The sequence below is a fragment of the Lissotriton helveticus genome, chromosome 1_1 (assembly GCF_964261635.1).
Source record: "Lissotriton helveticus chromosome 1_1, aLisHel1.1, whole genome shotgun sequence".
Taxonomy (NCBI): domain Eukaryota; kingdom Metazoa; phylum Chordata; class Amphibia; order Caudata; family Salamandridae; genus Lissotriton; species Lissotriton helveticus.
In genome coordinates, this window is record NC_136057.1 from 499,210,453 (window position 1) to 499,232,763 (window position 22,311).

Below are 22,311 nucleotides of genomic sequence, written 5' to 3' on the forward strand. Positions count from 1 at the left end.
TTTCCACTCCTGTCTTTCATCTTTCACACATCACTGTTTTTGTCCAACTGGTTTAGTAGAAGAGAACTAAGACTACAACATTCAGAATGCTTTACAGCATAAGGGCCATAAAGGTAGTGGTTTGCCAACAATGAGTGTTGCAACCCTATGCTCCTAGCAGGTCGTGCAGCATTCAACTGCAAAGCTAACCCCCACTCCAGCATCACTAATTAACACTGTTAATGACACATACACTACTCACTAGACTAATGCTTTAATAGCTGAATTTATTTTAAATTACAAATAACGGGGGGCTAGTAGTTCGTATAGGCTGCTGACATGCTACGGACACGTTAGGTCGCAATTTGGACTTCCATTACGAGTTTCCTATTATCTCTGTGGGGAGATATCAGGGGCATAATTAATTATTCCAGCTGTTATCTCCACGTTAGACAATGGAAACCACTCGTCAACGTTCCTAGAATGGGGAATATCCTCCTGGCATTGGGATTCTCATCCTTTTGAGCAGATTTTTCCTGATTCATGGGAGTTTAACGAAGGTATTTCTGACATGCTCTAAGCAGGTGGGAAGCAGCAGCAGCTACTCTGTTAAGGCAGGAGGCACGTCGCCTCATTGCTCTCTCAGCAGTGAAAACATGAAAAATAGAATTATAATACAGCAGGTTATTATTATTTTATTTTTCCTCACCGAGCCAAGTCAAAGGCGGGGCGGAGCCGGGCCATCCTGAATGACAGCAGCTGCAGCAGGAGGGGTGGGTACTCCAGAGAAAATGTTCCCAGTATCCCTGTCAGAAACACAAGCGCTATCTTCCCACTAGGAATTTGCGTTCCAGTGGTAAAGAGCTGCTTGCGATTCCACACATTCGACGCGCCAGATGTGGTGGCAGAGCCTTTTCTTATGTGGCTCCCACCATATGGAACAGTTTGCCTTTCTCTATTCAAAACTGTCCTATCTCCTTCAACTTCAGGAAATCATTAAAAACAGTACTGTTCTAGATCTTATACACAGGCTTGAATTTGACCAAGCACTGTGATACCCTTGCCGGGGTGATTCGTGCGCAATATCAAATTGTAATATAATAATAATAATACTGCTGCAAGTGCGCATGTCGGTTTGGCCGGCCATCAAGACTTTTCTGAAACGTTGAGAGTTTTGACAGTTGGGAGGCAGACGGAAGGTATTTTGAGGGAAGCATTTGACTAGAAAGCAATAAATCTTCATACTCTCCATCCTTAGTTTTGTGTCTACACTATACACTGCCCGCTTCTCCCGCGATGCTTGGAAGGTAGGCGAAGTCCAGGCTACGCCTTCGCCCTGCAGCCCCTAGCAGATCCAGACATTGTAAAACTGGTATGGTGGTTCTGGACCCTGAAAATTTAGTTAAAGAATCATTGGATCATTTGGAGTTGCCCAGAGTGATATTATTCACTCTGGATAATTCGTTATGGAGGTCTGGGTGTACAGGGGTCTGGAAAGCCGCACACCTGTGGATCTCCTCTACCTATTTGCAAACTGACATTATTGGGATCTAGCTAACTCACACTTGGACGTCAGCTGATGTCCTTCACTCTAAATGCATCCACCTCTCTCTATGGGCATAACATTCAATAGTAGAAAAACTGAGAAGAACCCACAAGTTTTGCATAGGATAAAAGCGGGTAACCGACTGAATGCAACTTCCCAGTAGGAACGTACCACAGGTCTAAGTACAGGTGTGATAGGCATTAAAACACTGCTCACAATCATGCACGTTGTACACACTTGAATAAAAGAGCAGGAAAGAAGTTGGTGCAAGAAAGAAGTTGGTGCACAGCTACTACATTACTGTTCTTGTTACTGATCTCATCACACAGGCTTTATATTTTTGAAATGTAACACTTACCGTGAATATTTAATTTCTAACAGTAGATGGTCTGTGTCACAGGCTAGTTAAGAACTCTGTAAAGAAAGAAAACAAACAAAGCATCACAACACGTTTTCTATATACAGTACGATTCATTAAAGCGTGCATTTTACAACTAATACTAGCTGTTGAGATAATGAAGATGGGCGTAAAACCTTCACAGTTTAGAACATCAGAGATCACACAGTACAGAAAGTCAGATGGAAGAAATCCATCACCCACGCGAAGAGGAAGGCCGTTACAGCCCTTCCAAGTCACCAGCTAAAACTATACAAAGCCAAGAAGCTTTGGCAAAACCAATAGGTCTCACCTAGGCAAGGTTATTGATGGAGAGGAGAATGGTTTGGAGTATGATAGAGTGGAATGGCAAAGAGTGGAGTACAGCGTCGCAGTGTGGAGTGGCATACAGTGTTGCGTATTGGAGTAGCATAGAGCAAGTCTCATAGCGTGGTGTACAGTGGTGCAGATTGGACTGGTGTATAGTGCTTTGGCGTATGGTGTTGCAGTAATATAAAGTGCAGTGGTATAGAGCGGTGGCATATAATTCAGCGGTGTACAATGCAGCATCGTAAAAGACAGTGGCTTAGATTAGAGTGTTAGTAGACGGCAGTGACGTTGAGTGCAGTGGTGCAGAGTAGAGTGTTGTAGAGTGCAGTGGCATAGAGTAATGTGGCATAGAGTAGAATGCAGTGGCCTAGACTCCAGTGCAGTAGAGTAGAGTGGTGTAGGGTAAAGTGGCATAGAGTTGAGTGCAGTGATGTAGACTCCAGTAGAGTAGAGTGGCATAGGGTAGAGGGGCGTAGAGTGCAATGGCATAGAGGGTAACAGTGGAATGGCATAGAGTAGACTGGTATGGAGTGCATTGGCAAAGAGTGTTGCAGGGTTTAGTGACATTGTGCAGTGGCATAGAATTCAGCTGCATACAATGTAGTGGTGTAGATTAGAGTGGTACATACTACGGTGTAGAGTAAAGTGGGGCAGAGTAGAGTGGCATAGAGAGCAGTGGTACAGAGCAGAGTATAGAGGCGTAGAGTGGCATACCATGGAGTGGCACTGAATACAGTGGCGTAGAGTGCAGTAGTGCAGAGTAGAGTGGCGCAGAGTAGAGTGGCATAGAAAGGATGGGGCATAGAGTGGAGGGGCATAGAGTGGAGGGGCATAGAGTGGAGGGGCATAGAGTGAAGCAGAGTGCAGTGGCGTAGAATGCAGTGACGTAGAGTAGTGCAGAGTAGAGTTGAGAGGAGTGGTGTAGCATGTAGTGCTGAAGTGTAGTAGTGCAGAGAAGAGTGGTATAGATTTCAGTGGCGGAGAGTGCAGTGTTGCAGAGTAGAGTGTCGTAGAATGAACGGGAGTAGAATACAGTGGTGCACAGTAAAATGCAGTGTGTATAGTACAGTGGCATACAGTGGAGTGGCACGGGGTAGAGTGCAGTGGAGTGGTGCAGAGTAGAGTGAGGTAGCATTGAGTGGAGGGGTGCAGGGTAGGGAGCAGTAGCATGTAGTATTGGCGCAAAGTGGTGTAGAGCACAGTGTCACGGAGTGTATTTGAACAGAGTAGATTAGAGTGGAGTACAGTGGATTGGATAGAGTGCAGGGGCGTAAGTGGAGTGGTACAGAGTAAAGTAAGAAGGCGTACATTCTACTGGCGTAAATTGCAGAGTGGCGTAGAGTGAAGTGACGCGGTGTGGAGTTCTGTATATTAGAGTGGAGTGGCCTACACTATGGTGTCGAAGATTGTAGTGGTGCAGAGTAGAGTGACGAAGAGTACATTGGTGTAGAGTAGCGTGGTGCAGAGTAGAGAGGCGTGGAGTGAAATGGCAAAGAGTGGAGTAGTGCAGAGTGGAAGAGAGTGCAGTGACGCAGTGTGGAGTGGCATGGAGTAGAGTGGTGTGACATTGCGTAGTGTGGAGTAATGCAGAGTAGAGTGGAGTAGAATGTAATGCAGAGTAGAGTGGAGTGGAATGGAATATACATGTTGTGGTAGCACACTTCCATTACAGACAACATATCTTCGTTTGAAATCACCATTACATTTGAAGACATACAGTTTCACTGATAAAAATATACAGCACACAAACGATAATGTGTGGAAATGTAATCACCTAGTGTATTGATTTGCTTTGATCATCTTAGAATATTTGTTTCCACCACACTTCAGAATTACCCAAAAATTTGCTTTATTTGGGTTTTTCTAATTCTGAGAAATTTGCACAGTTCATTCATAAGCATTTAAATGTTGTTGTGCGCTGAAAAAAAATAACATCTACAGCTTTTGTCAAGCACTACCCTCCCCACCCTCCCTCGGAGCCAGCACAATTGTTACAAAAATCCTCTCACTTTAAAGTCAGAGAAAGAAAAATAAACACCAAGCTCCCTGGAAAAGACACCCTGGGATTTGACCTCTGTGTTTGAGATCACAGCAAACGTGAAATGATAAGAACAAGATTTAAAGGCATGTTTAAAGAAATTGAGCACTGGTGGAAAAATGCAGGGCTTGAGGAAGGGGCAAACTCGAGCTGGGCAGCCTAAAACAAATAGAGGCAGCAAACAGAAAGCAAGCAAATGTGAGCTACATCACCAATGGCAAGCAATGGGCAGAATGCATTCCCAGGGAAGTTTTCCAAATGTCCCCAAGAAGTCGTTAACAAACCAGACATCTGCGCTGTCTAGTAGGCTTCAACCTAAAAAAGTGCATCAGCAGTGGCAGGAAAGCTGAACAACGTAGGACATATGGCAATGGATTTTCAGAAGCATTTAATACTGAAATAATAGAATGATAGGTGCGTGGACCTATTGATAATTGCGAAATATATTGTATTTTAGTGCCCCTTTGGCTCCCATTAACATAAAAAATTGTGATTTTGAAATTGACTCCAAGGTCAACAAATTGATATCAAACACATAGTGCTTGGTGGTGCTGGCAGAAATTAAAAGAGAATATTGCCTGTGTGAAGTCCACTGCATGAGAACACATACCCCACATAGATGTAATTTGAACATATGCAGATACATCAAACATCCAAATCATCCACAGGGAATGGCCCGCAAGGAAGCCGGCATAACTGCATTACCGCCAAGTTCTCTTTCATGTCACTGAAGGCGGCGAAGCTTTGTGTTGTTTGTCGTGAGACACACAGCTGGAGTTATGGTGTGCCCTGGGAGTTATGTATGAAATTTGTCCTGGCAATTTATTAAATGTGATACTTAAGCCATAGCACATGCGAAAGCCTGGCACTGGAAGACTGCGCGGCCTGATTGACTAACACTGTGGCTCTGCAGTAAGAAGCCTGCTTAAGCCCATTTAGGGCAACAGGGCCCAGGTTAGATTGGCTCACAATCTCTCTATGCACAGGACCAACACTGACATTTGTAGGGGAGCAAATATTGCACATCAACAGTCAAATGCAAAGCCAGCTCCTAACTACAACTCCTCAGTTAGAAAGAAAATAACCCCAGGGAAATTCTTCAATTATGGTTTACATCCAAAACTAAGCAGAGCTCTAAAATGAATAGAATAAATGTTCTGTTACTGTCAACGCATAAAGCCTTTTTGTGGTGAGGGGGAGATATTTATTTTTGGATTGCGTATAATTTGATAGTAGAATAAAACAACCGATGACTGAAAAACCATGGTTAATTTAGGTGGCACCGGAGAAGAGTAAAAAAAAATGTTTACTTAAATAAAGTTGGTGGTACGACCTTAATTTCCACCATTAGAAGCTACAAAAATGACAAATATTTTGTATTAATCGCATTAGAGCTTACCCAACTGGGTACTACTATGGTATAAAACATTCACAAGCCTGGCATCAATACACCTTCAAACATCAGAACACAGAAAAAACGATCTGGCAGATACAGCAAATTTTGGTGCGAGACAACCGAGACTGTAGAATGCAAGGGGGAAGATACATACAATGGTGCAGATAGGGGTGTTCTCACAGAGAACATGTTTAACATGTCAGACTACTCTCATGGAGCTGGTCAGTGATTGAGAAAAACAAGCTGTGTTTGGACAACCTGCAGATACCAGGCGGTTGGTGGTACCAGGAGGTGCATGGTTATTGATCCAAGTTTAAGGTGGCATGACAATCAACAGCCACATCAAACTGCCAGTTGCAAATGCTTGGGTGTAGGCACACACAAGAGCATCCAGTAGCACCACATATGCCACCCTCACCTGTCTACAAGACCATAGAAAACGAGCTTACCTAAAGAACATTGAACACTGACACACCTGCTTGCAGGCAAGGAGTAGGTAGAAGCACATACAACAAGCATTGGCAAATCCAATAGGTCTCTCTCGCCTATGCAAAAGCTGTTGGTTTTGCCAATGTGCTTTAGCCATCCTGTACATCAGCATGGCTGTTGTCCAGCATGACTAAAAGTTAGTAGTGTAGAGGAGAGTGGTGTGAAGTGAAGTGACGTAGAGTGGAGTGGCGTACAGTGAGTAGACTGTCGAAGAGTGAAGTGGTGTGGAGTGACAAAGGGTGGAGTGGAGGGTTGTGGAGTGTCCTATAGTGGAGTGTCATGGAGTGTCTTACAGTGGAGTGTTTTACAGTGGAGTAGAGTGGAGTATCGTGGAGTGTTGTTGAGTAAAGTAGAGTGTTGTTGAGTGGATTGGATGTGGAGTAGACTGGAGCAGAATTGAGTGTCGTAGAGTGGAATAGAGTGCAGTGTCATATAGTGGAGTACAGTGGAGTGCGTCAAGTGTTCTAGAATGGAGTGTCGTACAGTGGGGTGGGGTGGGGTGGCAATGAGGTGAGTGGCTTAGAGTGTTGTGGAGTGGTGAAAAGTGGTGAAGAGTTGAGGGTTGTGGGGTGGAGTAGAGTGTTATTGAGTAGAGTGGAGTGTTGTGGAGTAGAATGGAGTAAAACGGAGTGCAGTAGAGTGATGTGTTGTGGAATAGAGTGGACTGACAAAGTGTTTTAGAGTGGAGTGGTGAGGAGTGTAGTGAAGTAGTGTAGAGTGGACTATCATAGAGTGGAGTGGCATAGAGTGGAGTGGCATAGAGAGTAGTAGAGTGGCTTAATGTGAAATAGAGTGTCGTAGAGCGGAGTGTGTTGCACAATCATCCTTGTGCCCTGGGCATCCCCATTTTTCTGACTGACGGTGGTAATTGACTCGGACTGTCCCTGAGCTCTGCCTAACCAGACCCAGGGCCAGTGCTAGGCTGAAAACACGCTTAGAATAGAGTGAAAACCTACATACACTAGGGTACACTATGGTTTAGAGCACCCCTATGATTGGCATGCCTCCCTATAAGGCCCTAGTAAATGATAGGGCAGGGGGTAAACTACCTTCAAGGCACTAGTATATAATAGGGCATGGCAGTTTAGAGACCAGCAGCCCTTTCTTCTCTTGCATGTGTGCACTGCTGAGGCCGGAGGGTAGTTTAAAAGCAGCCCTGTATCACAGGTCTGCTTTTAACATGTACATTTTGCCCAAACTCGACTTTGGTGTTTGGAGCACTTAAAAATTATTAAACTACAATATTTTAGTCTATTAGGTCCCCCCAGGGTCTCCCCTAGGTGTCCCAGTGGAGCGGTGTCAGGGACTTATAAAGAGGAGCCTTATAAAAAAGGTTTTATATGCCTTGGGTTTAGTGAAATTGCACATTTTACTTCCCACAATGTTGCAAAGTGCTTCCCAGAATTGACTTTTGTCCTAGGAGCACTGTGGAGTGAGGATCTGCAATATTTTTCAATATTTAGAACCCCTAAAGTCTCACCTATGTGTTTCAGGGGTGGGGATCCTATAGATATAGGCAGGGTCCTTATAAAAGATGTTTTATAATCCCTGGTTGGCAGAAATCGCCCAATTAATTTACCCCATTGCATATCCCCAGCCACATAGGTTAACATGGGAAGAAGTTATTCATTAATAATTTCGGTCATGAATTTCATTCAATGACTTACTAGAATCGTATTGATAAATCCAACAATATGCTATAGTTGAATTTATCCTAAAATGCTAAAATGTGAAGACAAGAAGTCATAAGACTTTCTTGTCTGTAAGCCGTAATTCAGCCTTCCAGTGATCTGCCCTGATTGATCAGAGTTCAGTGGATTATTCAGTCTGCTTTGATGAGATGAAAGGTAGCTCTTGGGGTGAAAGAGCCATTCTGGGAGGAGAGGTTTCCGCTGCATAGGAATGCCAGAGCAATGGGAGGGGTTGTAAACCATGATCTTCAAAAGAAGCAGAGGGCAGGCAGAAAAAGCTAGTTTCATTGACACTCCTAGTCTTCCAATCCAGGCAGATGATAGGCTTAAGGAAGGAATGTGCAGGTGCCAAGGGGAGGGGGAATATATAGATGAGCCATGCTTGTGGGTGGTTTAGCCAGCTCTTGCCTCTCCGCTGAGACTTCTGCCATATTGAATTTTGGGGAAATAGTGCTTTCTGGGAGACCGCTGTGCCACACATTGGAGGAAATGGTCATGCTCTCGGATGTTGCCCTGCAGCTCATTGGCCAGGAGTGACCTCCTGTGCTACCACAGAGAACACTGAATAAGTACCTGAGAGGGGAAGTGCCTTTCATATCTGCTGCTTGAAACTAAAGGAAGAAGAAGGGTCCATGCTGAGGCGTTTGATTTGCACAAACCAGGCCCTGCAATCTGACTTACTGCGCCTGCTGCACAATCTAGAACTACAGCCCTGTGGATCTAACCTGCTTCAAAAGACGAAAGAGTGGACTCCCTGCAAGTAACAGGTTAACAGAGCTCACCTGGACCATCACCACCAAGAATCCCCAGCCTGGAGTTCGACCAGTGGATTTGTAAGGGTTTTGTCCAAGTGGTTTGTGGGAATTGAACTCCCAAACTTTCAAGAACCATCTTGGAGCTTCTAGACCCTTGGAGTAAGTTTTTGCCTATTTGGGGCCCTCAAAAGAACTTCAGGAAGAAGTTCCAGAAGTTTGGAGAGCTTTGGAGAAACTCTAAAAAAAAGCTCCATGACTGCACCAACTCGAAATGGCCAGCCAAGCCGGAGACCCTCAACCGAGAGCGGCCTCCAGGTTCATCCCACTAAAAAGCTCCGGAGGTCCGACTTCCAGAATTTGACTGGGAGTTGGTCGAAACCCAAGCCGACTAACCCTCACTGAATATGGCCTGGTGATAAGCTACGAGGGACCTCGGTTGAAAAAGCTCCATAAACGTGTCTAAGTCCGAACATAGAAAGTTGTCCGAGACCAACCAAGAGAGTCTAGCCGCCCTTCAACAGCGAGCCCGCCATGACTCTCTGGTTCGTCCCGCTGGAAAGCTCTGGAGGTCGGACTTCCATAGGCTTGACCAAGAGCTTGTTGCAAGGCAAGTAGGCAAATACTCACTGAATCCTGACTGGCTGAGAGCTTTGAGGTACCCCGGGAAGAAAAGCTACAGAAAAGTTTCTAAATCAGAATGAAAAAACTTTTACCAAAACCTAACGCGAGGGGTAGCCGTGCAGGGCTCCATCACGGTCGAACTGAAACTTTGACTTTGTCCCGGTCTAGCGCGACCAGACGTCCCAATTGGCGCTATAGGTTTCTATGTGTTATATAGTACTACATCTTTAAAATTTCATATCTCCCGTTCCATACATTAGATCTTTTTTGTTTCTGTGTCATTTTAAAGATAAAAATATTTCAAATTTTTAGGTCAAGCCTGGGCAGCGCATGCGCTGCTCTGCCAGCCATGCTGTATTGGAGTATGGAATGGAAGCCTCAGCCACTCTCCGCCCATATATGTCATTGGCTTGTGTCATTGTCCTTCGTAAATGCTGGCTTCTGATTCGTTAATAGGCTTGTTAGTCCCTCCTTAGTAAATTAGAGACATTTTAATTTTGTTGCATTCTAGAACAAGCATTTGCAATGCAATAGGTATTGCATTAATTAAGTTTGAGCTATTGGCATTGCAAAATATTGCAACACCAATTGCAACAAAAGTCTATAAATTGTAGGCCAAAAAAATGTGTATTTATTTTTGTAGCAATGGTGGCGTGCTGCGCTTTAGATGAATATGTTTAAAATTAAAGTGCGCCATACTGCGATTGATACAATAGTTAATTGTGGATGTGTTAACAATTGATGTGTGCACTAATGGCTGGTGGTGTGTGGGCCTGTGGAAATTGTGCATGGATGGCAGGTGGTGTGTCTGCCCGGTGAAAGCGTGCACTGACGGCTGGTGGTGTGTGCCTGGTGAAAGCGTGCAGTGACGGCTGGTGGTGTTTGTGCCCGGTGAAAGCATGCACTGAAAGGTGGTGGTGTTTGTGCCTGGTGAAAGCGTGCACTGACGGCTGGTGGTGTCTGTGCCCTTTGAAAGCGGGCACTGAAAACTGATGGTGTCTGTGTCTGGTGAAAGTGTGCACTGACGGTGTGGTTGTGTGTGTGGTTGTATGTGTGTGTTTGTATGGGTGTGGTTGTATGGGTGTGGTTGTATGGGTGTTGTGTGTGTGTGGTTGTGTGTGTGTGTGTTTGTGTGGTTGAGGTTGTGTGTGGTTGTGGTTGTGTGTGTGTGTGGTTGTGTGTGTGTGGTTGTGTGGTTGTGTGTGGTTTCGTGTGGTTGTGTGTGTGGTTGTGCGTGGTTGTGTGTGTGTGGTTGTGTGTGTGTGTGTGGTTGTGTGTTTTTGTGGTTGTGTGTTTTTGTGGTTGTGTGTGCTTGGTTGTGTGTGTGGTTGTGTAAGCGAGAGTCAGTCTTTTAGCGAGAGTCAGTCTTTTAGTGAGAGTCAGGCTTTTAGCGAGAGTCAGGCTTTTAGCGAGAGTCAGGCTTTTAGCGAGAGTCAGTCAGTCAGTGAGAGAGAGAGAGAGTCAGTCAGTGAGAGAGAGTCAGTCAGTGAGAGAGAGTCAGTCAGTGAGAGAGAGTCAGTGAGAGTTCGTGAGAGAGAGTACGTGAGAGAGAGTGAGTTAGTCAGTGAGAGAGAGTGAGTCAGTCAGTGAGAGAGAGTGAGTCAGTCAGTGAGAGAGAGTGAGTCAGTCAGTGAGAAAGAGTGAGTCACTTAGTGAGTGAGAGTAGGAGAGTGAGTCTGTGAGAGGGAGTCTGTGAGAGAGTGTCTGCAGGGCTCGAAAAATCCAAAAAATGGTACTAGTCCTGCAGGTCTAGTACCTTGAAAAATCTCCTCGACCTGACTGCAGCCTACTTGACCTCCATCTCTGAAAGAGGAGCAAATGTGACAAGATAACAAGATTTAAAGGCATCTTTAACTTTTTGAGTAATAAAAATGCATTTAAATCCTGTTATCTTGTCACATTTGCTCTGTTTTCAGAGACAGAGGACAAAAGTTAGTTTGTCTTCTTACTCGCCAGTCTGGCGAGTAGGACCTAAAAACAGCTCGCCCTCATTAAATTTAGCTCGCATATGCGAGCCGTCAAGTGGATTTTTCGAGCCCTGGTCTGTGAGAGAGAGTGTCTGAGAGAGAGTGTCTGAGAGAGAGTGTCTGAGAGTGTCTGAGGGAGTCTGTGTGAGTCTGTGAGTTTCTGTGAGAGAGTGTGTCTGTGAGAGTGTCTATGAGCGAGTGTCTGTGAGCGAGTGTCTGTGAGAGAGTGTCTGCGAGAGAGTGTCTGCGAGAGTGTGTCTGCAAGAGTGTGTCTGCGAGCGTGTGGCTGCGAGAGTGTGGCTGCGAGAGTGTGCCTGTGAGAGTGTGCCTGCGAGAGTCTATGAGAGTCTGTGAGAGAGTGTCTGTGAGAGTCTGTGAGAGTGTGCCTGTGAGTCTGTGAGAGAGTGTCTGTTAGAGTCTGTGAGAGTGTCTGTGAGAGAGTGTGAGAGTCTGTGAGAGAGTGTCAGAGAGTAGCTTAACATCTTCATATGCTGACGCATTGAGAGAAACAACGGGTTCCATAGCAACCTTGCAATGGCTTCACGCAACAATACGTAATGCGGAACGCCGATTGACTCCAAACGAGAGACTACAATCCTTAGAATAGGTGAGATCTTAGCTACATGTGTAACGCTGCAATTGAACATGGTAAGAATAGGTAGAATAGCATGTTCACGACGCACCTCGTTTTCTTACAGAACGCCTGATTAATACGGCGGTTTGAACCTTTAGGAGTGACATACCGGATTGAAGCCTTATGCGTTGGAATACGGTGTAGGAACCATTGAATTGACTATTGGGTGAGTGTGTACCTATCATGGTATTAATTGGCTACTTACAATGCATGTGGAATATTGTGCTGATTACTCGCACCTTTCCTTTCAGACTCTCTGATTAATACGACGTCTTTGGGCTTGAGGAACAATTCAATTACTCCAAGCCCCACGTGGTTCCTCACTCCTTTGGAAATTTCTTTTGGCACCATGTGTGTCAACTAAGGTGTGAGTTTCACACGCTTATATTTGAAACCGGGTATAATTGATTAGGGACTATTTGGCTTAATTCCATTGTTTGTGGATCAATGTTCACAATATGCTCTTTGAACTCAACAGATTAAAATCTTATGCGGACGAAATAACTTCTAGATCGCTACCCTGGGTCCAACTCACGCAAGCCCTTCGATGAGTGTATGAATAAATACATGTCACTCACCATTCGTTGTCTCACCACAATCTTACAAATCCAATCTGATAAGCAACTTATCTAACTTACAGGCGCTTTACCACAGCCCCCTGTCCTGAAGAAGACCCGTTATAGACCCATAACTAAGGCGTCCATAGGGTCGAAACGTCGACGAATTTGATATCATTGGATCAGTACACAATATCCGGTTTCATGACATCCAATTAAAGTGGATTACTGGGATACTTTTAACTAAATTTGGAAACTGGCCAAAAGACTTTTTGCTCTTTTCTTTCCCCCTTCTTCACTGATTTGTATATACACACGTTTGAATGTCACTATTTCACTTTATGTCACATTATAATCACTTCATACTGTTTTGTGCCGTTTTTTGAGAAATATTTATGAATTGTAAATAAGTCCTAACTAAAAAGTATGATATGCATAAGGGTCATTTATGAATGAAAAAAACAATTCATAGATTAAAAACGGATGAATACCCAGAACTTTCTTGATGTTGGATTTATGTGTTGAGCAATCTCCTAGGTTGGAGCTCTGTCTTAAGTAATGAGAAGACTATAAATTGCACCTAATATAGAATTTAGTTCATGTGTTGAAGGAATCAAGTCTCATACCCGACAGAACCATTGTTTATATTGAACTACAGGAGGGACAAACACATGCTGGCCAGCCTAAAACAAATGAAGCTAAAAACTAAAAAGCATGCAAATGTGAGTTACAAACCAGAAAGCCAATGCTTAAGCAATGGGCGGAATGCATTTTTAGGTCAGCTTTCAGAATGTCCCCAAGAAATCTTTAGCAACCAGACAGCTTTGCGGTCTGGTAGGCTTCGACGTAAAAACTATTCACAGCCATGCAATTTCTTCAAAATATGTGTAAATTCGAACAGTAACATAGGGGCTACCTACTACAATAGGTTGCCTTTCCGATTATCTGTCCATTCAATGTAGTACCGCTGATCCTTACTACATGAATGCGAGCTGCTACATACATACAATGAGGATTCTCTAAGGCCACCTCACCACAATCAGATCAACAAAAACTACACACACACTTACTTTTGTAATAATTACATCACACTCATATAATTTCCATCCTTAGAAGACTTAATTACCTGAACAGTCTAAATGTTATGGCACAGACTGTTCAGGGAATGCTGGTATTGTCTTCGAAAGCAGATCACTGTGGGCGTTATGCCATTAGTTCTGCTTCGTAGCCCAGATATAATTTGCTATTTGCTATCTCTTTAACTTCATTGATATTAAGACATCTTATGCACTCCCCACTGATTATTTTAAAATAAGGCAAAACATATCTGCAATTGCCCACCACATTCGTGCAATATTTTATGCAAATAGATGAATTGTATTGCATGTTTTAGGACTGCTTTTTATTACTTTCTTCAGTGATTTCTTTTGTGAATATTTTTAAAATGTTCAAGGTCTTGTTTAAGTCTATAAACCAAAAATATAATCCTCGGAAGTGTCCGTAAGGCAACAAGGAAGTTAGGTAGAAGACAATTAAATGAAGAAATAAACTAGAACTGAAACTCTAGAGCCATTCCGGTCTTTTGAGTGGCAAAGTCACCTAAAGCGACACTACCTTTAGATTATTTTCAGCCTCGCATTCATTCATTTTATCTAAAACGTGAAACTCTTCATGTGAATTGTAGTGTCTCTGATTTCTGGTTTGAAAATGAAATGCTAGGGAAAAAAGGCTGTGAGGAAGAGGGTTGGGTATACTCTGCAGAAGCAGTTTCTCCTGAGAAGCATAAGCAGTTCTTTTTCCACACTTCGGGCGCGATTTATACATAGGGTAAAAGTCTGTTGACTTTGTCATCATGCCACTGAAGTGTGTCTATGGAGAACAGTAATACATCTGCACCTGTCACTCAACTCACAGGCCCTCGTCATGCCAGACCGCACAGAGAATCTACAGCTCCCCTGACAGGTGGGTTGACAAGGACAGCAAAGGATGGACGCGCTCTTCACCACCGGCTTGTGTCCACAGCACACTCCCTTCTAGTAATCAACAAAGGAGTCAATGGCACCAGGGCAGCTAGCTGTGTGTCCACAGAGTACTGTGCATCCCTGCTGGTGACCATCAGGGTCAGGCTCAGGACACAACAGCGTGCAGACTAACTCGTGCCGGGTTAAAGACTCAGGAGGCCCCTAGGCGCTAGAAATTTCGAGGGCCCCCTTGCTAATTAACTCCGAATACGTTTTTAATTTTGCCAACTAACAATTTTAACAAACCAATGTTATTACACATAATTTAACATTAACAATTGGTAATGTTATTCAACAAAAACAAGTGTTTTTTTTTTATTTTAATAAAGCAACACAACTTTAAATATTCATTGGGTACATTACATTGATACAGTATTTTCTCTATAGAATCTTTAATGTAACATTTTCATTTCTTTGAGTTGATTCATTTGTTTCCATCTTTTGGAAACAATTTAAGAAAGCTTGATTGCGAATTTATTTCAAGTTCAAATCAATATTATTTTGATCCGTCCCTAAATGGAGTGGGGCTCATAGGTAGGTGCTTATTTGGTAACCCGGAAGTGTGGCTAGCCAGCGATACCCCTAATATAGAACTCCAATGCCACCCTGTTCATAGCTGATGCAAACAAATTGTTTAGACAAAATAAACAGAGAACAATTTGGTAATAGCTGCTGTTCAAATAGCATGTGGGCCTGAAGGCTGACTGAAGAAGATCCCGGAATAGGACACCTAATTACTACCAAAAAATCTCACCAACTTGAAAACGAATCACATCTCTGGTGTGGCCTGTGTAGTAACATTGAAAACGCCCTCTCGATAGGGTCTGGGCATACATGTCAGATAGCAACAATGTGACACAGTAAAATCCAACAGGCACATGCGTGTCTAACATGCAGAAGAAATACCAGACTCTACAAACGAGGGTAGGTAGGCAAGCCCTGCGTTAAAAATGATTAGGTGGTATTTGAAACAACCGAACACCATGTTCTTTTATTAATAATACCACGCCCCCATCTGAGAAAATTGCATGTTCTATGATGGGGGCATTTGTTTCCCAAAAAGTCTCAGCAGAAGAGTAGAACAAATGTGGTATTGTATTCCAAGGCTGGGGAGGTTTTGATGCAGTGTTTCGGGTTTACGTTTCTGTTTTGCAGGTACACTTTGCTTTCGTTTTCCAGGTTCCCTTTGCTTTTCTGATCCAAGTTCCCCTTTCTGTTCAATACAACACCCAAATTAAGTTTTGACGATTGTTCTTAGAAAGGGCTTTCAGAATTCTTATAATTACAGACACTTTTTCCACTCCTAGGCTTTCGTGTAACAAACTAATTAATTCTGGGCGTTATAGTCTGCTTCCTTTGAGCAAATTCGACAAACACACCTGACAGCAATGAAGGTGTATTGAAAGCTCAGGCTTGGAAACGGAGCCCACGGTGATATGGAGTGAGTGGTCGCCCTAAATGAACCATTAAATTAAGAAGGTGTCAGTGAATGATCAATGTCACAAGGATACGGTTCTTCAAACTGACATGGTACAAAAAAGTCTCTCGTTTGTCACGTCTGAAAGCGGCGGTGAAGCAAAAAACAAGCAACAATCAACCAACCCAAATCCACCCATGAAGAAACATTAAGGTGAAGTTTAGAACATCTTATCTAAAGACCAGTCAAAAAACCTGACACGGTTATTTTATTTATCATCAAGTTTAGCAACCCCACACCACATTAATATCCTCATTTTAATATTATCCACAAGTGTTTTTTTTTCCTTGGTCCATGGTGGAGAAGTGTGGCTCACTGGTTAGAGGAAGCAGACCTGGAAGCAGAGGTCAGCCCGGGACCAGGGTTCAATTCCCGGCTCGGCGGGGTCTTGAGTCCTAAAATGTCCATGGACTCGACAATTCTCGCTCCGGTGCCTACTCGATTCACGGGTTCACACTCTGTGACTCTGGGCAATAGCTTGCTTAATCTCCACAACGGCCCCTCGCGGCGGGATGCCTGGCTTTCACCTTGCGGATACCCTGCCGGGGTTATCTCACAGGGGAATACCAGGACGGGTTCCCTAAGCAAGCGCTTAGAAACCGCTCGGTGATTTGCGCTATATATATTCCTGTACATTTACATTTACATGGAAATATTAGCTTACCCAAGCACTGTAACTGGCCACGTAGAAAAATGAGGTTTTCTAGGCAGAAAACATGTCAATCAAATGTATACCATGGTCTCAGCCTGTTTTTCTTCTAAAATAATCTCAATACCGAAATTAGCATCACAAAATTAACTTAAAACTGTGTGTATAAAAAAGGGTGCAACCATGTTGTAAAAGTGTTTTGTTAAGGTGTCGATGGTGAAAGGTGGTAACTAAGTGAGGCCGATACGCAGAAGCATATATCATTGAGAATTGGGTGGCAGAAGCTAAGGTGAGATAAACCAGGACTCAAACAAACACAAAAGGGATACAGAACTCTCGTTGGTCCTTTGCAGCATCCAGAAACAACAAAGTGCATTTTTCTCTCACAGTGCTGGTTATGCTTGTGAGGTTTCACTGAAACTGGGATTAAAAAAAGCAGTGAAGTGCTGCTGCTACCATGACAGACAATTGTCTTTTTGCACTCAGGTGTTTAACTTTCAGGTGAGCCGCCAGTGTTTAATTTGTGCCAGTGGTTATATGTGGTGGGCAATGGCACTCATTCTTAGGGAATGGAGTTTAATTTTCACTTGACATTGACCTAGAGACAGAAATGCAGAAAGGGGAGAAAGGAGGGGTAAGAGAAAGATAGGAAAACTGTGTTATTGGAGAAAACAGGGATGAAAAAGAACCAGCAAGCGTGAGATAAAGAGAACAGAAGTTTATGATAGTGGAGGTGACCGCTCAGCCCTCCACAGGGCTTGGTCGCCCCACTCACTGCTGCCGCTCCTGCCTGCCTTTGCCGCCTCCTGCCTGCAGATTCCTTCGCTCGCTGCCCGCTGCTCCTGGGAATTTCCTGCTGCTCCTGGGAATTTCCCGCTGCCCGCTGCTTCTTGGAATTTCCCGCCGCTGCCTTCCTGCGGCCCCGCCCCCCCGTGATTCCATTCGCCGCCCCGCTCCCGCCACCCAGCTGCTCCTCCCTCCCGGCTCCTTACTTATGACGCTCCCAGAGCGACCGCGCAGCGGACGCGCGCAGCGGGAGCGCCGATTGAGCGCCGAAGGTGCGCCAAAGGTAAGCCGGTCTGCGCCCGTCCGCGCCTGGCCCGCGCCCAGCGCCAGGACCCCTGGCCCTCCCCGCCGAGGCAAGACTGACCTACGACGCCGCCACTCTCAACGCACTCAATGCCGGCCGGACCCACGCCTGCTGCCGAGCCACCCCGAGACGCACCCACGGACCCTTCACCTGCTGCACCTGCAAGTTCACCTGCCTCCGAACCTGCCCCGCACCCGCCAAGACAAACACCAGCAGCAACCACCTCAAGTGCATCCTGATCAACACCCGCTCCGTCCACAGACACGCCGTGGAACTCTGGAACCTCCTCGACGCTACATCACCGGACGTCGCCTTCCTCACGGAAACCTGGATGAACGCCTCCTCTGCACCCGACATCGCCATCGCCATCCCGGACGGGTACAAGATCATCAGGAGGGACCGCATCAACCAGACCGGAGGTGGCATCGCCATTGTCCACAGGAACACCATCTGCATCACGACCGACGCCAACGACTCCTTCGCCGCAGCCGAACATCTCCACTTCCAGATTCACACCGACCCTAAGACGACCCTCAGAAGCACCCTCTTCTACAGACCCCCGGGACCACGCACACAATTCAGCGAAGACATCACAGACTTCATCAGCCCGCACGCCCTCCCCTCCACTGACTACATCCTCCTCGGGGACCTCAACTTCCACCTGGAGAACAACAAGGACAGCAACACCACCGCCCTGCTGGAAAACCTCGCCAACCTCGGACTCAAGCAACTGGTCAACACCCCCACCCACTACGCCGGCCACACGCTTGATCCCGTCTTCTCTTCCAGCAAGTACATCACCTTCAGCCACGCCACCGGACTCCACTGGACAGACCACAGCTGCGTCCACTTCAGCTTCAAAAGATCCACGACCCACGACCCACCACCACCCGCAACAGGTACCTCACAGGAATTGGAGCAAGATCACCGCAGACCAGCTCACCACCTCCCTCAGCCAGAGCCCACCCGCCAACACAACGGACCCCAACGAAGCAGCCCGCAACTTCACACAGTGGCTGACCGCCTGCGCCGACGACCTTGCGCCACTAAATAACCCTACCAGCAGACCCAGAAGCAAGAAGGCATCCTGGTTCACGGACGACCTTAAGGACTCCAAGAAGACCTGCCGCACCCTCGAGAAAGCCTGGCTCCTCGACCGGACCACCGACAACATGACCGCCCTCAAACACGCTACCCGCAAGCACCACCAGCTCATCCGCACCACCAAGAAGAAATCCCTGAAGGAACGACTGGACAACAACGCCCACGACAGCAAAGAGCTCTTCACTATCGTCAAGGAGTTCTCCAACCCCAGCACCGACACCAACGACATCACTCCGTCACAAGACCTCTGCGACTCCCTCGCCTCGTTCCTTCACCGCAAGATCGCCGACATCCACAACAGCTTCGGCGCCCCACCCACGCACCCAACCGTCGAACCAATGCCCCCCACCGCCACCCTTCGCACCTGGACCACGGTGACCACCGAAGACACAGCCCGCACGATGAACACCATCCACTCCGGATCACCGACCGACCCCTGCCCACACCACGTCTTCAACAAGGCCAACTCCACCATCGCACCCCAACTCCGGAACATCATCAACGCCTCCTTCAACACCGCCACCTTCCCGGAGAGCTGGAAGCACGCCGAGATCAGCGCCCTCCTGAAGAAACCTACAGCGGACCCCACCGATCTCAAAAACTTCCGCCCCATCTCGCTCCTCCCTTTTCCTGCTAAAGTCATCGAGAAGATCGTCAAGAGACAGCTGACCGCCTTTCTCGAGACGAACGGATCCCTCGACCCCTCGCAGTCCGGCTTCAGAGCCAACCACAGCACCGAGACCGCCCTCATCGCAGCCACCGACGACATCCGGACCCTGCTCGACAAGGGGGAAACAGTGGCCCTCATCCTCCTGGACCTCTCCGCTGCGTTCGACACGATCTGCCACCGCACCCTAGTCCAGCGCCTCAGTAACTTCGGTATCCAAGAGAAGGCACTGGAGTGGATCATCTCGTTCCTCGCCGGAAGAACACAAAGAGTCCGCCTCCCCCCGTTTCGCTCCGAGGCCACCGAAGTCATCTGCGGCGTCCCGCAAGGATCTTCACTCAGCCCCACCCTCTTCAACATCTACATGAAACCTCTCGCAGCCATCGCACGCCAGCACAACCTCAACATCATCTCTTACGCCGACGACACCCAGCTGATCCTCTCCCTCACCAAAGACCCCGACACCGCCAGAACCTGCCTACACGAAGGGATGAAAGACGTCGCCGAGTGGATGAAGGACAGCTGCCTGAAACTGAACTCGGACAAGACGGAAGTCCTCATCCTGGGATCTTCGCCCTCCGCCAGGGACGACTCCTGGTGGCCCCCAGCCCTGGGCACTGCACCCAAGCCAACCGACCACGCACGCAACCTGGGCTTCATCCTGGACCCCTCCCTCTCGATGACCAGACAAGTCAACGCCGTCTCCTCATCGTGCTTCAACACCCTGCGTATGCTTCGCAAGATCTTCCGCTGGATCCCGACTGAGACCAGGAAGACTGTCACCCAGGCACTCGTCACCAGCCGACTGGACTACGGAAACGCCCTCTACGCCGTAACCACAGCCAAGCTACAGAAAAGACTCCAGCGCATCCAGAACGCCTCCGCCCGACTCATCCTGGATGTCCCCCGACGCAGCCACATCTCCAGCCACCTGAGGAACCTGCACTGGCTCCCCGTCAACAAGAGGATCACGTTCCGGCTCCTCACCCACGCACACAAGTCTCTCCACGACCTGGACCCCAAGTACCTCAACGACCGCCTGACCTTCTACACGCCCACCCTCCAGCTACGGTCCACCAGCCTCGCCCTCGCAGCCGTACCACGCATCCGAAGAGCCACCGCCGGAGGAAGATCCTTCTCTTACCTGGCTGCCAAGACTTGGAACTCCCTCCCCATCCACCTTCGGCTGACCCAGGGCCATCTCGCCTTCAGGAAACAACTCAAGACCTGGCTGTTCAAGCAGTAGCATACCCCTCCCCCCAAGCGCCTTGAGACCCTCCCGGGTGAGTAGTGCGCTATACAAATGGCATGATTGATTGATTGATTGGAAGATGGCGGTGAGATCAAGGATAGACAGCCTTAATAGTAGACAAACTAGGCCTTCGGCGGTGCTGGCAGCAGGTTCCGAAGAAAAATCCAGAGCTCCAACACTTATCTTTTTTTAAACCTTAAGAACTATTTTCAGAGCATCAAGTTACCAACTGTTTTTGCTATTCGTCGTCCAATTGGAAGAGTGTTGTAACTCCAGAACGTTTTAACTGTGTATATGTTGTTATCTTACATAACTAGGAGCTGCTATTCTTGATTTTTTTAAAGTTCCTCTATCAGTCCTTTAACAGTGTCTGATCTAATACAAAAATCTGACTGAGGCAGCTTGAACTGATGAGCTCATTAGAAAACAGTTTTAACCTGATAACTTAAGTTGGTCAGAATTCTGTGTGTTTTTATACTTATTGGGCTATCAATATGGGACCTGCATGCATTCCCTGTATTTCCTTGCTGGGTGTTGTTCACTCTAAACCTGCAGAGTTACTTTAATCAATGGATGGATTAAAAGTCAAGGATGGCATTGTCTCCTTCTGGATCTCGCCAGATTCAGAGGTTAGACCTTCTTCTACTTGTGTCCTCTTCTATTCTTACCTGCATCAGCATATTAAGATGTTCAATGTCTCTCACCATCTTCACATGCAGGACTGCTCTGTGAATATACTGTCACGTGGTCAGGATAGGCCTAGCAGAAGCACAGCCATTTACATTCTTGTGTTTCTTAAGTTCCTTCTCTTTTACACACAATGACTTTTAACATACATTCGCGTGTGTGCGAACGCAGGATAACATTCTCTGAATCTGCATTGCTTACATTTCTACTTCATGGGAACATTATCACGACACCTTGAACATTTAGTTTGAGGGATAAAGTTCACTGCGCAAATGTCATATTTGTTATTTGTCCAGCTGGTGACTTTGGTATACAACAAGAATAAACAATTGTGGCCTAAACAAGGTTGCTACAATGCCACATAGGTACTGTTAATATAAACACACAACCACTTCGGTGTTTAGGCAGAGGAGCATTCAGTGGACACAGCAAGGTCACATCACGCCGGAATTCTAGCTCAGCTGATTCCTGTAAACCGACACGAGGGATGTCCAGCTTCACACCTGGAGGCGCAGCCTGATGACACTTAACCACAGGTAACAGGAGTTAGTCCACCCGGCAGGGATGTGGCAGAAGAACTCCCTTAGGAAAGACTAGGTTAGGGAGCGCTAGGTAGGAGTGCACTATACACAGTATGTATATGCTTGCAGATTTTCATATATTTACTACTGTCTTAGTACAATGGTCGAAATGTTAAACTTTTTCACTATTCTTGTAAATCTAATAACACTAATCTGTTTTATTATATTACACAAGAATCACCATGCTTCAATAACTATTGAAACATCTTGCTGATTATTTCTTGTGTACTTCTTTGGGTATGCATGAGAGTCCAAATGAAAGGGTTCTCGATCTGTTACCAAAATTTCCTTGGGCGATCATGGTTTTAGCAAGGGCACAGATGGAATCAAGTATCCTCTCATCCTGCTTGATCCTGTGCTTCATGGATGTTATAGGGTACTCTACTTCCATCATACTTCAAACA

General features: G+C 46.2%; 1 protein-coding gene across 1 annotated transcript in view; it reads right to left on the reverse strand.

Annotated features, from left to right (window-relative positions):
• TSPAN9 (tetraspanin 9) overlaps positions 1-22,311 on the reverse strand; it is a 1,047,344-nt gene that overhangs the window by 772,609 nt on the left and 252,424 nt on the right. The window contains exon 3 of the mRNA XM_078673949.1: positions 1,884-1,939. The gene's annotated coding sequence lies outside the window, so the exon portion shown is untranslated. The remainder of the gene's footprint in view (positions 1-1,883; positions 1,940-22,311) is intronic.